Below are 15,244 nucleotides of genomic sequence, written 5' to 3' on the forward strand. Positions count from 1 at the left end.
GACATCTCCAAGCCTTAAGGATAAAATTGTCATCCTTGATCTGTTATCCACAACAGTGGCACACATCCATTGTAGCATCTATGTCATTATTGTAAACGTATATTTGTGTTTCTCATCAGACTGAGATCTTTCAGAATATGTTGAAACATGTTCCAGAGAATGTATTTATGAGCTCAACCTCCCTCCAGGAAAACCCTGGTCCTATTCCAGCACTCTCCATCTCAAAGAATGAAAGCAAAAGCTTCAGTTGAAAAAGTCAGAGACCAGATATCACTCTTGACTCTTTCCTATCACCCTTCCTTTCATTTTTCACCCCAGCACAAAATCTTGTAAATTGTATCCTCTAAATCCTCACTCCTATCTTATTCACCAGCATCCATGCAGCAGCCCTCTCTGACCTGAACTAAAGCGATAGCATCCTAGTTAGCCAAGTTACAGATATTCTAGCTTATTCTCTATCTTTTGGTCATAGTGTTCTTTTGGAAAATAAAATTATAAACTCTACTGTTCCCCTGTTAAAATCCCATCATTATTCCCTATTACTTTAAGATAAAGATCCAAATTCTTAGCTTAGCCCAGCAATGCCTATTCATCTAAACATCTAACTTTAGCTACTTAATATCTATTCATCCTTAACATCTCAGCTCAAGTACTACCTTCTAAGGAAGTTTTTTGCCAACTTCACTGAGTCAAATATCCCTACTCTAGGCCGTCAGAACTGCCATGCACTTCTTGAGCATTTGGCACAACTGTCATTGTGTGTGTATGTATGTGTGTTATTATTTCACTTATATATGGTCTTCTAAATAGACTGTACATTTCATGAAGGCAGGGTCCCTTCAGGTTTTACTCATGATGGAATACCCACAAACCTATTCATGTCAAATAGAATGTGTTGCACGATGGAATAATGACTGACTGAATGAGTGTCTTGCTTGTCTCATAGCCTCAGGGTTAAGGGTGATACCTACAACTGAGACATGGCTAAAGCAATAGGAAACATCTCTCAGACTTTTTAGGGGGGATGGATAAGTGTTTAATTTTACTATTTATTTTTTCTTCAGTGGAAAAGGTAGATTTGTTTTGTCTAGTTTGGAAGAATTGAAAGAGAGAAAAGCAACTTTCTCTATTTTTACTTTTCCCTCTTCCTCAGATCTTTTATATATTTAAGGCACATTCTAATATATAATTCTTTGCTCTGGTCTTCTGGTTACGAAAATGACACCTGAGGTAGATCCTGTGATGAGCTATGATTGCAGCAACTGACCCCAAAGAAATAGCAGTTGGGGCTTTAAAGTGTTTAATGAAGATCTGAATTACCTAGAACAGGCAATAATATACTTAGGACTTCAAGAGTCAGAACAGGAAGGCCAATAAATGAAGTGTGTGAGTATAACACACCATGGAAGAGTTAGGGCTGTGGAGTTCCATAAAGCACATATCCAAGCATAAAATCATTGATTCCAAAGTATTTTTTCTTTAATATTTTATTTATTTATTAGAGAGAGAGAGAGAGAGAGAGAGAGAGAGAGAGAATCTTAAGCAGACTCCTCGCTGAGCACAGAACCCAATGCAGGGCTTGATCCCAGAACCCTGAAATCATGACCTGAGTGGAAATCAAGATTCAGTGGCCTAACTAACAGAGCTACTCAGGTGCCCCTCCAAATTGGTTTTAACTCTGGAATGATCTGAAGACCATGTTATATCTAAAGGGCCGTAGGTGTACGTCTTACCTAATGTATCAGATATATTTTTATAGACTGACTTAATTTGTTTTAAATCCCCAGGCTAAGTAGTAACAGGCTACTTAGATACCAGCATCAAGTCAAAATATGGATATATATATCACTTCCCTAACACTGTGCTTTAAATCAGCTGTTGGAAATAAACCCTGAAGTGTAATTGTATACTTGTTAATAGGTTGATGAGATGTTCGACTTAATTGGCTTTCTTCATGCTGTGTTTCTGGTGTCAGGGAAAAAAAAATAGTACTTACTGTCAATTGCTTCCTAGTTTATCTTGTATACTATGCTCTCTGCCAATTTAGCTATTAATTGAATAGCAATATCCATTTCTCTTACAGGAGTTTAGCTCTGGAATGACCTGCATATTTGAAAGAGATAATTAAATGAATGTCAACTCTGTTATTTGTGGTAATGGAGGATAGAGATACTATGATAAATGAAACTCACTGATAATCCAAAAAAAAAAAAGCCCATTTTAGATAAATGCATCAACATTCTACTAGAGTGACTTTTATTAGCCTTGGCAACAAGAATCAAATAGTTACTACATTTCCTTCCTCACTTATTATAAGTGCAAAAGGGCAACATGTTGACCAAATGGAGAAATAGAAGAAATAAGCAAAAAGTTCAGGGGTATATGAACACATCAAAGTCAGTTCGAGAGAAATTAGCCATTTATTTGTTTTAGTTTATTTGATTTTTTAAATGAAAATGGATAAATGGAACATTTATTCTGGTAGAAATATTGAAGAATTACTGTGAAAGTACCTTATTTTCTTAGCTATTAAAAGGTATAATTTTATTGTTCAGTCAAGCAGTAGATATTCATTCATTTTTTTATATGTAAGGAAAATATGATTAATACCAGAGGCAAAATGACAAAAACATAAGTTCTAAAAGAAGAAAGAGAAAAAGGAAAAAATTAAATACTGACTTCTACTAAGCCATACCTTTGTAGTCTTTTCCAAATCATAAGTATTTTGGCATCTCCATTTTTCCATTTGTAAAATAGGAAATAATATTAGGATCTTTTCCTAAAATCACATAGTTGGGAGCCTATTAAATAAAAATAATAAATGTGAATGATTTTGAAAACTTATTTAGATATGCTGAAGTGACATTTTGGACTGAGACAGACACTGGTTTTTCCTGATGCTATGTCACCTTTTTATAAAACAACCAATAATTAACAGTGCTTTGAATCCTTAATATAGTTGAACTTTAAGTGAACTATACTGCATCCATCAATTACCCTACTTTGTTTGATTACTCATAAGGTACATTTTAATCAGTATAATAAAAAAGCAATTTACTAAATGAAGAAGATATTTTTAAGTGATGTATCTATAAAGTATTAATATCCAAAATATATAAATAACTTCAACAACTCAGCACCAAAAAAACCCCAAATAATCCAATTAAAGTGGGTAGAGGACCTGAATAGACATTTTTCCAAAGACATACACATGGCCAATAAACACATGAAAAGTTGCTCAACATCACTAATTATCAGGAAAATGCAAGTCAAAACCACAATGAGATACCATCGCACACCTGTTCAGAACAGCCATAATAAAAAAGACAAAGAAACAACAAGTGCTGGCAAGGAGTCGAGAAAAAGGAATCCTCATGTACTGTGCATGGGAATGTAATTGGTATAGACACTGTGGAAAACAGTATGGAGGTTTCTCAAAAACTTTTTAAGAAATAGAACTCCCATAAGATCCAGCAATTCCACTACTGGGTATTTACCCAAAGAATATGAAAACACTAATTCCAGTGGTTGTTGCAGCATATTACAATAGCCAATACGAAAGCAACCCAAGTGTTCATCGATGGATGAACGGATAAAGAAAATGTGGTATGTATATGCAGCCATAAAGAAGAATGCGATCTTGCCATTTGTTAACGACACAGTTGGATCTAGAGAATGTTATGCTAAGTGAAATAAGTCAGATAGAGAAAGACAGATGTGATTTAACTTATATGTAATCCAAAAAACAAAACAGATGAGTAAGCAAACAAAAAGCAGAATCAGACCTACAAATACAGAGAAAAAACTGACGATTGCTAGAGAGAAGCAGGTAAGGGGAATGGGCAAAATGGGTGAAGCGTACTGGGAGATACAGTCTTCCAATTATGGAATGAATAAGTCACAGGAATAAAAAAACACAACATAGGGAATACAGCTGATGGTGCTGTAATAGTGTATTATGACAGATATGTAGAGATTATGAATCACTCTGTTGCACACCTGAAACTAACATTAACATTGTATGTCAACTATACTTTAAAAAACAAATAAAACTTTTTTTAAGCAAGATTTGAAGACTGTATTAATGTCAGGCTATTTATTATATTATATGAATTTATTTGATAAACACATATTTAGTTTTCATAGATGTCTGTATTATAGATTTTCATTATTATTTACATATTCTTGATTAATTTAGACATAATATTTAAAAATTCCATTTCTATACAAATAAGATTTCTTCCTATCCTATGCTGCACTAAAAGAAAATCATCCACTCTCTTGAAATCTTTTATAAATGCACTGTATTTGAGGGGCAATGGGATAAGAGAAGATCGTTTTAAAGAGGGAAATGTGGTAAATCAGTGGGTAAGTGCAGGAGAAATCTTCAGAGGCTGTTATGCTCTCTGCAAACATTCTATTTCTAGTCAAATTTTTGCACCACAACATGTACCCTAAATGGAAGGTTTAATAGTTATACATGAAATTTTTTTTTTTTTTTTAATTTTTTTTTTTTTTTTTTTTTTTTTTTTTTTTTTATTTATGATAGTCACACAGAGAGAGAGAGAGGCAGAGACATAGGCAGAGGGAGACGCAGGCTCCATTCCCTGGGAGCCCGACATGGGATTCGATCCTGGGTCTCCAGGATCACGCCCTGGGCCAAAGGCAGGCACTAAACCACTGCGCCACCCAGGGTTCCCTAGTTATACATGAAATTGACAACATATGAGTGCATCCTGATGTTTCCTAGTTTAAAGAAATGAGAAGAACCTTTCTGCTCCATACCCCCTCCAACTAAATGCCCAAGAAAAGTAAATATAATTTTCATGAAAGAGACAATGAGGTTGTGGGACATGCCTATTAAGAATTCAAGACATCTGAAAACTACAGTACTTGATATGTGATTTTGCTACAAGTTTAGAAAAAAATACATATTGGAATAGCACAGAGTCCAGATCCATGCTTCCATAGAAATGAAATCTATGGTAGGGAGAGGATTGCAGTTGTGTGGAAAAAGAAAGCAATGAAATAGATGATGTTTGGATAACTATCCACAGGGAAATCTGAGCCCTACTACATTCTCTAGACAACAAAAACAATTTCAGGTAGGTTATAGATCTAATCCTTTTTATTTAAGTGTACATAAAAGTAAATGAAGCAATTAAGCCACGAACTAACAAAATTTACAACCTTCACTTTAAATGCTCAAGAGAGATGATATGTGGGTATTTTTATGACTCTGAAGAAAGAAATAATTTGTTCAGCAGGACACCAAAAGTACAAACCCCATGATAATAATAATAATAATAATAATAATAATAATAATAATACAGTGATAAATGTGACTATTTTACAATGGTGTAAAAAAGGGCACAATTAGTAAAGTGAATAAACAACTGCAGAATAGGAAAATATATTCGCTATCCATGTAAATGACAGAAGTTTGGTATTCCATACATAAAAAATAACTGCTTAAATTAATAAAGACAAAAATGGGGAAATGCACAAAGCATATGAATAGGCAATTTAACATGTGCCTAATATTCAAATGGAAAGCATTCAACATCACTAAAAATCAGAGAAGAATAAATCAAAATAATTGATGCATTTAACCTGTTGGAATAGAAAAAATATTGAAGTCTGATAATATTAATTGTAGATTAATATTAAGATTGGAAACATTATTTCTCACCCTGCTGACTTGATTGTGAGCCTGCCCATCAGGTTCAATAAATCTGCCAAATCTTGTAAGCTTATCTTGCATTGAAGAAGTGATTCCATTTCTCATCTCATACTCTAGACTAGAGGAATCTATATATTCAATATATAGGTGTGTATATAGTCAAGGAGATATTGATAAGACTGTTCATTGAAATATTGTAAATAACTAAATTGTTCATCAAATATGGAACAGAGAAATGCATTGAAATATTACATTATTCAAACAACTATCTCAAAACATAATGCTGAATTTCCAAAAGTAAATCACAAATGAGTGCATAGCATTTGATACCCTTTATATAAATTGTTAAATATGGTATATATTCTACAAGGAAATAGTGACATTGATTTCGTGAAATTAGTTTTCTCTGGACATGAGAAGGGGAAGTGAAATGGAAACAGAGAAGAGTATCCCAAAGGTCTCATTTGAGTTTGTGGTATTTTCTTCTAAAAGCAAAGATAAGAAAAAAAACATGACCTGATAGTTAGATAGGTCTGTAGGTTTACAATATTTCACGGTACAATAAATGAATTTAAATAAAAATAAAGCAAATAGTGTGCTATTTCTTACACTGGATATGTGAGAAAACTAAAACAACAACAACCGCAAACCTACACAGAATTCATGGGACTAAAAAAAAATCAGTCTATTGAGGAAAATATCAATAGTGAAAGCACTAGTTTATACACTAATTTGTATTGACTATACAAAGGGCACTTTCTTCAGCCCTTTTTGCATATTAACTTGTTTAATGCCCACAACAACCCCAAGAATTATTAAGAGGCACAACTTGCACCAGGTCACCTCTATGCAAGGTGCCAAACCCAGATGCGAATGCAGGAAGGCTGGTCTGGAGGGGGTCTTCTGAACCATTACTTCCTGATACAGGTGACACAGTTCACAACTGAGAGGCCCCATCAGCTCTTCATGAACACTGGCATCATGGGCTGGGGTAGATTGCTACAGTTCCAGAATCTTTCTTTATATACCATATCTCCTCCATTTTAAAGTAGCTTGGTTATAATAAACATGTAGGGTGCATTGAGATGAGCCATCCAAATCATTCTTTCCAGGATGAGTCAGGATTCCCCAGCTGGCAGTATGGACTGCAGACAGACAGCTAATGGCTGTCTCAGAAGTGTGCTCAGACAAAAGGAGCTGTCTTTCATTTAATGTGGTCAATATGGGGCTCCAAGGACTCCAGTACCTCAGTTTACAACTCTGAATGGTCATCCTACCTCCATGGGATCCCCTGAGGCCTTACATAGAGCTAGATCACAGTTCACTGGCTCCTTTTGCCTCATTTCCTTACAGGTGTTGTTCCTGATAATGCTCCCCAGTGAGCCTTCAGCATGCAAAACTTCCTTTGGGATCTGTTTTCTAGAGAAATCAACCTAACAGAAAGTCAGTGCAAAAGCGGTCCCAGGAGCCCAGTTCCAAGGCAGGTTGGCTGAGCACCTCCCGCAAGCCTGCTGGCCCTGAGGTCTGCAATGAGCAGAGGCACGGAAGCTCTGTGCATGCTGTAGCTGTGCGGGGTTGCCACTCTCACAGTAGGAACTGAGGTGGAAGACCGGTGGAGGGGGCAACATCAGCAGATACCTTATCTCGGACATTTGAAAGTCATTGTGAGGACAGGAGAACCAGATCAGCGCTACTGAAGGTCAAGTTGTTGGGAAAAGACCATGAAAGCCTGAGGGTAATTGATCTGCAAAACGTGGTGAAGTGAGACCTGCAAACCTTTTTGGCACCATATGTAGAGAATCTCATCTCCTGTAGCTGGAGAGCAGGAAAAGCTGATCAAGCCCTGGACACAGTGAGAACAGTGACAGGCCATTGCATGGCCAGAACAGCACACTACCCATCTATGTAAATGATTAAAATAAAATCAATTAAAAGTTCAGTTGTTTGGGTACCCTAGCCACATTTAAGTGCTTGGTAACATATGGACAGTGTAGACTTAAAGCACATTTCCATGATCACCCAAGTTCCAGTGGTTCCTACAGAAGGAATGATTTTACCAGGGAATACAGTAAGAATCCCATTGGACTTTATGGTGTGGCTTTTCTGTGATCACTTCAGGTTCCTCAGGCAATGGAAGGTGGAACCCAACTGGCTGAGTACTGACACTGAACAGCAGAAGGAGACAGGGATAGGGCTGCTGTAGGAATGGAAAAGAGTTAGTATGGTACCTGAGGGATGCCCTGGGAACTTTCTCCATAGGCCCTGGGCCAGCAGTGTTGACAGGCAGGAGAATCTCAAGTGGGTAGTAGAAGGTGAAGAGCAGTGTTCTCAAGAGCAGCTGTAGTCATGAAGGCTACAGCCTATTTTTCCCTTTGGTAAGTTCCCCCCAAAGAAACCAGCCAGCCATCTGCAAGACCTACCAACTTATTATATAGAGCAAATAGATTCACGTGGCCCAGCACCATGCAGATCTGTGTGTGTGAGCCAGAATCCCTATCAGGACTGAGAGGTGTATTTTCTCAGCTGCTGGGAGTACTGCTTGCCAGGTACTCACAATCTCTCTACCACTTACCCTCTGCCACAGAAAAGTGCCTGACTCAAGGTTTTATTACCCCTTTCAACTGAAAAACTGCATCCAATAGTCATTGATCCGATGGTCAATGTGGGGTATAAGTTCCTGACCTTGTTGCCTCAGTTGAAACAACCCTAAGTGACCATCTATATTAGTTTGTTAGGGCTGCCCTAAAAAAATACCACACAATGGGTGACATAACAACAGAAATGTATTGTCTCACAGGCCTGAGATCAAGGTGTTGGCTGGAATATTTGTTTCTGAATTTTCTAGGGAAGAATCTGTTCTGTGCTTCTTTGGCTGGTTTGCTGGCAATCTTCAGTGTTCTTTGGTTTTGGCTGCATCAACTGACCTCTCCTTCATCTGCACATGCCTTTCTTGGTATGTGATGTCTGTTATCTAAATTTCTCTTTATAAAGACACCAGTTGTATTGAGTCAGGGATCCACCCTATCCATTTGACCTCATCTTAACTAACTATAGCTGTGATGTCCCTATTTCCAAATAAGGTCACATTCAGAAGTACTAGGTAGGACTTCAATAAATGAATTTGGGCATAGGGCACAATTCAACCCACAATACAATACTAATATTAATTACTAATGCCAACTACTTTCTAAAACAGCCAATCTATATCACACTGTTTCCCAAAACTCCACCAAAACACCTCCAACGTAATGACTTCTTGGAGGATAAAATATCAATACTGTATTTAATACAATTTCATTTTAGTCTTTCAACAAAAATCTACTGAATACCTGCAACATTCCAGGAAGTGTCCTAAGCTTTGGAGAAATCAGTAGATAACAAAACAGACATTTACTAACAGACAACTTGCTTTTTAGTGGGTGGAAATATATAATAAGCAAGTAAGCTAATTGTAATAAGGGCTTGCCTCAAATTAAGATGCTATGTTAGTGAACGGTTGGGTGGTTACACTGCATTAAAATTTAGTAATTAGTTATTGCTAAGTAGTGCCATTAGTATCATTATTAGAAATTAATTAATATTGGTAATTAATATTAGTCAGTAATTAATAATTGCTGAATTACTCTTTGCCTAGCTGACATATGGCCTGGACTCTAAATAACAAAAGGGATCCAGTCAGGTTAAGAAAAAAATCGGGACATGTGGGTGGTTCAGCGGTTGAGCATCTGCCTTTGGCCCAGGGTGTGATCCCGGAGTTCCAGGATCAGGTCCCACATCAGGCTTCCTGCGAGGAGTCTGGTTCTCCCTCTGCCTATGCCTCAGCCTTCTCTCTGTGTCTCTCATGAATAAATAAATAAAATATTTTTAAAACTCAGTAGAGGGAGTGGCTATTGCTAAGGGCATGCAGATGGAACAAGGTTGTCATATGTAAGGAACAAAAATGAAGCCAATGTTTCTGGAGTGTGGTGGGTGTCAGACAAAGGAGGCAGAATTGAGACTAGAGAGAAAAAAAGGCTCCATCACATGTGGGCATCTCTTAGCAGATTAAGGAAATCAAGTACCATTCTATATATGATAAGAGAAACTGGGGAGTAATATGGTCTGACTTGTATTTATACATGATAACTGATTAATGACCACTGCTGCAAAAGTGGAAGGAGGAAGACCAGTTAGGGTACTTGTGTGATAACCTAGCATATCAACTACCTTGCTCTTCTCTGGATGATAGTCATGGATATAGAGTGAAGCAGTGGATTTAGAATATGTTTTTAAGCTACATGCAACAGAATTTAGTATGACTTGCTGATAGATTGAATGTAGGTGTTAGGAAATGAGGTCAATTGAGGTCAATTCATCTTGATTGGCCATTTTAGTGGGCAGTTGTACTAATTATTGGCATGAAGAAGACCCCTCAAGGAAGTGGATACATCAAGAATTCTTCTTTGGCCATGGTAAGTTAGAGATGTGTATTAGATAGTAAGTAAATACATCAAGTATTAGCAATTGATATGTGAGTTTGAGTTCTAAGAAGTGGTCTTGGCTGGAGCTACAGGTTGAGGAGATATCTGTATATAAAAAGCACTTAAAGCCTTGTATTTGGAGAAGACCCTCCAGGAAGGGAAGCCCCAATCATGACAAAGCTCTCAGGTACGCCAGGAGTTTGGGAATAATTGCTTATAAAATAAAAGAGAAGTCATCAATGAATTTTTTGACATTTAAGATCTTTGGCAATGTCTGTGGAGGATTAGGGATGGAAGTTGTGGTGAATAGGACAGAAAAGGGAAAGTAGCAATGAGGAAGCAAAGAGCATAAAAACTCCTTCCTTCAACAAGTTTTAATCGGCATTCAAGAATGGAATGGTAGTTAAATAGAAATGCATGGTCAAGGAAAAGTTCTGTGTCATTACTTTTGGTGTTTTGTTTTGTTTTGTTTTGTTTTGTTTTGTTTTGAAGATAAAGAGCATTGATGGTAATAATCCAGTAGAGCAGCTACAACTTGCTGATGTAAGAGAAGAGGTGAGAACCCTGGGTTTGGCTTTGCACAGCATGAAATAGTTATTCTTTGTCACAAGCTAACATAACTATATTGAATTTCTGGTTTCAGAATTTGTATTTCTGAAATTTTTCCAACTGTTTTCATTCTCTATCACCATTGTGACAAGTATGAATAGAAGACCTTCATTTCCAATGTGAGCTTCCACATCCAAGTTCTCCTTTCCATAGAAGTCCTATCAGGGGCTCCATATGTTAGCATCCTGTGGAAACAGAAGGCACACTGGATGGATTCTCTTTGGAGAAATCTGCATGCTATTAGAAACTTGGGTGGTAGTTGGAGAGGAAGGAAGAACCAAGGGATTGTACTATGTTGATGTTTTTGGTTTTTATTATAGGAGATATTAGAGCATATTTATATTCTAATGGCAATGAACTAATGGAAAAAGACAAATTGCTCAGGAGGGAAAAGTAATAGTTTCAGAAGTAAAGCTTCTGGTAAGTTGAGCAAGAATATGACATAGAGCGCAAGTGAAAGGATTTGTATTTTATAAGAATGAGACTACTTCATCTGCAGTATAGCCAACCATGCACTAAACTGTTTCCTCTTTCTGATCACACAATTATACTTTTCGTGTGTCTCGCAACTAGAGAGGGCCATGTGATTGGTTGCAACAAAAGGAACACAGAAATAAATGAAGTGTTACTTCTGAGCTAGAACCATTAAGCTTTGTCTACCATCACTCTTTTTCTCTGTGATGACCACAGAGGATGTATGTTGAAGTTGACCTCACAACAGAAAAGCGATCTGAATCTCTAAAGCATTGCTTGAAGGAAAGCTGCCCAGAAAGCCACACAAGAGCTCCACTGGACTGGATTTTATGTGATGTAAGTAAGATGCTGAAGCTCTTTCATATAGATCTCAACCTCCTTTAGTAAATATTTGAAGGATGAAAGACAGAGAGTGTGTCTCGGGACACATAGGGATCGGCAGGTTTCATAAAGGGCAGATAGGGATAGCTTCTAAATTTGCATCATTGAAAAATGAAGCGAGTTAATCAAAGGAGGGAAAGGCGGGAAGTTGGTACTGTTTGAGGAGGAGAGCAAGCATAAATTTGTCATTTTGGTGAATGAGAAGGTGAACATGCTGGAGGAGTTTAGTAGATCCACTGAGTAATGGCAAAATCCTATTTGAGATTAGGGTTCACAAATTTAAACTGTCTAGTGTTGCATGTGAGACATCCTAATTTGTGAAACATCTAAAACAAATGAACAAATAACCTCAAGTTCTCTTAGAATTAAGGTAAATAATCCAGGCTTCACCTAATTACACCAATGAAAAAAGAATATTATAAAATATTTTAAGATTAAAGCCAATACTGTCAGGTGGACAAAACAACAGATCAAGAAAAGGTGCAGCATGGGACCGTGGCCTTTGTCACTATAAATAACACTATGTGGCTACAAGGGCATCAAAAGGAGAGGAAATATCACTGCAAGTTTGAAATGTCTATTGAAGACTTTTTCTCTTGAAATTAGGCATCCTGGGGCACCTGGGTGGCTCAGTGGTTGAGCGTCTGCCCTTGACTCAGGTCGTGATCCCAGGGTCCTGGGATCAAGTTCCACATTGGGCTCCCTGCGGGGAGCCTGCTTCTCCCTCTGCTTATATCTCTGCATCTCTCTCTCTGTGTCTCTTATGAATAAAAAAATTAAAAATAAAAAAAAGAAACTAGGCATTTTGTCTGTTCCCCATTTTGAGCATCCCAGTATCACTCTGTTCTTTATTGCTATTGAACTTGCCATATATCTAGTTTCCCAAGATAACCTAATAGACCAACAAGCTAGTTGGTTGACAGGAACAATGTAGGAACCTTCTTTGAGTTCCACAGCACTTGCAATTCTATTATGAAGAAGTACTCAAAAGCCCTTTCCTGATGGAAACTTTCCTGGGGAATAACACCACCAGCTTATTGGATGCTGACCATGTGCCCATCAGTTGCCCTAAGCAAGTTACCTGTATCATCAATGCAGTACTCATTATAAACCTGTGAAGACGACATTGATTTTAATGTCCTCTTTCAAATAGTAGAAAAGGTGAAGGGACTTGCCCAAAGCTGAACTAGTAGAAAGTTGTTTGGGGTGTAAGATTCAACCCGACACACGTGACTCAAGAACCATGGGTCTCTGAAAGCTCTAATACCCACTCCCTCTCTGCTGAGGGCGTCTAGGTAAAACACACAGCACTGATTTCTGCATCACGCCACTCCTCTGAGGACAGAGAAGGGATTGGGGGAAGTGGGAAGCGGGAGCATACAGGAGAAATTGTGCTTCTACTGGCATTTCCACAAAATAAACGAAACTTTAACTTTGAAAAAAATCACCAGAAAGTACACACACAAAAAATGCTGATACCATTCTTATCTTCCCATCTCATTCTCCTAGCAAGTTCCTCTAAAATTTCAAGGAGAGAAACTGCTTATAAAGTTCCTTTTTTAAAATAAAGAAGTATATTTAATCTACGTGGGCTTACTTTTTAGTCAAAACACACATCAGTCTCTTTATTCTGTCACCCTCTCACTGCTTTGGAGCAATTAACTCTGTTATGTCAATTTTAATGTAACATGATTTGCTCCAGAATGATTTTGTTTCTTGGGAATTAACCATAGAATAAAGGTGCCACGAGATCAACTGTATGTCTTCTGTTAAACATCTTTCAGTAATGTGACAATTTCAATAATCTGGGGTGAGCAAAGTTCACCAAAGTGAAACTTGGCAGTATGACCTGAATTGCCACCTGTGTAGACGATTCACAAGGAAAAACAATCCCACTGTCCAATTAGTTTCCCCTGGTTCTGATGTTATCTCTTGGCAGATGTGCTGCCTTGAAAGAGCCAAAGTTTCAGTATGGTCTTTCCTGTTCTGTCTTCCACATATGATTATCTTTATCCATCTATATCCTCTGTGTTTTATGAATTGAATGAATTAAGTAAGTCTCATTAACAGACCACTAGGGTCCTTCTTAGCCTCCTCATGGAATCGCTGAAGGGAAAGTAGAAAATGAATAAACGAAGCTATTTAAAGATGTTAATTCTTGTGGCAGCTAATATAGAGCATAGAGAGGTGCAGATATATAAAAGCATGAAGCAATGTAAGTAATGGCACTATCCCGAAACATCTGAGTTGCTTTGAAGGCTGGGGTAGTGTATCAGATTCCTATTGCTTCTCTAACAAATTGGAACGAATTTGGTGGCTTAAAACAACACAGATCTATTCATTCACATTCATGAAAGTCAGAAATCCAAAATCAATTTTACTCAGTTACAATCAAGGTTTTGCTAGGCTGTGTTCCTGAGGGAGGCTTTAGGGGAGCATCTGTCTCATTGTAGTTTCTAGCTTCCAGAGGACACCAGCATTCCCAGTCTGTGGCCTCTCACTCCACCTTGAACACCAGCATTTTCTCTTATTTCTAATCCCTGTTTCCATACCTATATCTTCTCCCTCTGATTCTGCCCTCCTGTCTCTCCCTTATAAGGATCCTAATGGTTATATTCCAGGGTAATCTCGTCTTCTCAAGATCCATCATTTAACCACATCTGCAAAACCCCTTTATAGGCACGTGTTACTTTGTACGTGACAAATCTAGGTTCTGGGGATTGGGATGTGGATATCTGTGAGAGGCCATTATTCAGCCTGCCACACGTAGTGGAATCTGAAGAGCTGGATTCTGGTCCCCCTTTGCCCATTTATAATCAGACATGATAGCTAGGCTGGGACTCACAGATGATCTGATACATCACCACACCCACTCTGCTGCCAGACATCCCAGGTCAAACCTGAAAATTGAGGACCAAAGAGGACCACTGGATTGTCCCAAGCCAAAAGCTGAGAAGTGACAGAAGAGAAAGAAAATGCCCCTAGGTTGGGAGTCCTATGCCAGAGCAGCTTCTGCTGTTTCACACGCATGTGTTACTTGAAACACCCAACGTATGCCCAGGGGATTGTTGAGAGAAACAAATGAGACAGCACAAGTGAAAGCTTTCTGCTTCTATAAAATGCTATACTCTAGAAGACATTTTTATTGCTTTCACAGGAAAAATACAGTGCTGTCAAATGTGTGTCAGATCTCTTCCCTCCCAGTGGGCAAAGGACCAGAGCCTTGAGAGGAGGGAAGGTAGCAATGAAAATTCAGTGCTTAAAGTAAGGGGAAAGAGAGTTCAAGATACCATTTTCTGCCCAGTGGTTTTGCTGAGGGCCAATCCCAGTCCCCTTCACTCGGAGACAGAAATCTTAAGCCTAGCATCACATTGCTTATTTGCAAAATGCTTAGACATTTCAAGACCAGAGGAATTACACGAAACATCAGCGTCCCCTCAGGGTTTGCTCTGCTGACTGGCCATCAGTCTGCAGAGATGGAAATTCTACGCTGAGCTTCAAACGCAGTTAGGGTCTCCTTCAAAATTAAACCGCTTCGACGATTCACAGAGTTGTATTTAATCTCTGGTTGTCTCAGGACTGAGGTTGACCCTTTGGCACATTTGGGAGCATAGCGAATGAAACAGAAACAACAGTT

The 15,244-nt window shown here is 38.1% G+C and overlaps 1 long non-coding RNA gene across 2 annotated transcripts in view; it reads right to left on the bottom strand.

The window, feature by feature from the left end:
- The window catches only part of LOC111095689, a 35,838-nt gene that overhangs the window by 1,521 nt on the left and 19,073 nt on the right, over positions 1 to 15,244 (bottom strand). For both annotated transcript variants that reach the window (XR_005357515.1, XR_005357514.1), the window contains 2 exons: positions 2,696 to 2,801; positions 1,997 to 2,103 (listed from right to left, as the gene is read on the bottom strand). This is a non-coding gene — a long non-coding RNA (uncharacterized LOC111095689). The remainder of the gene's footprint in view (positions 1 to 1,996; positions 2,104 to 2,695; positions 2,802 to 15,244) is intronic.

This window comes from Canis lupus, chromosome 4 (genome assembly GCF_011100685.1).
Source record: "Canis lupus familiaris isolate Mischka breed German Shepherd chromosome 4, alternate assembly UU_Cfam_GSD_1.0, whole genome shotgun sequence".
NCBI classification, from domain to species: Eukaryota; Metazoa; Chordata; class Mammalia; order Carnivora; family Canidae; genus Canis; species Canis lupus.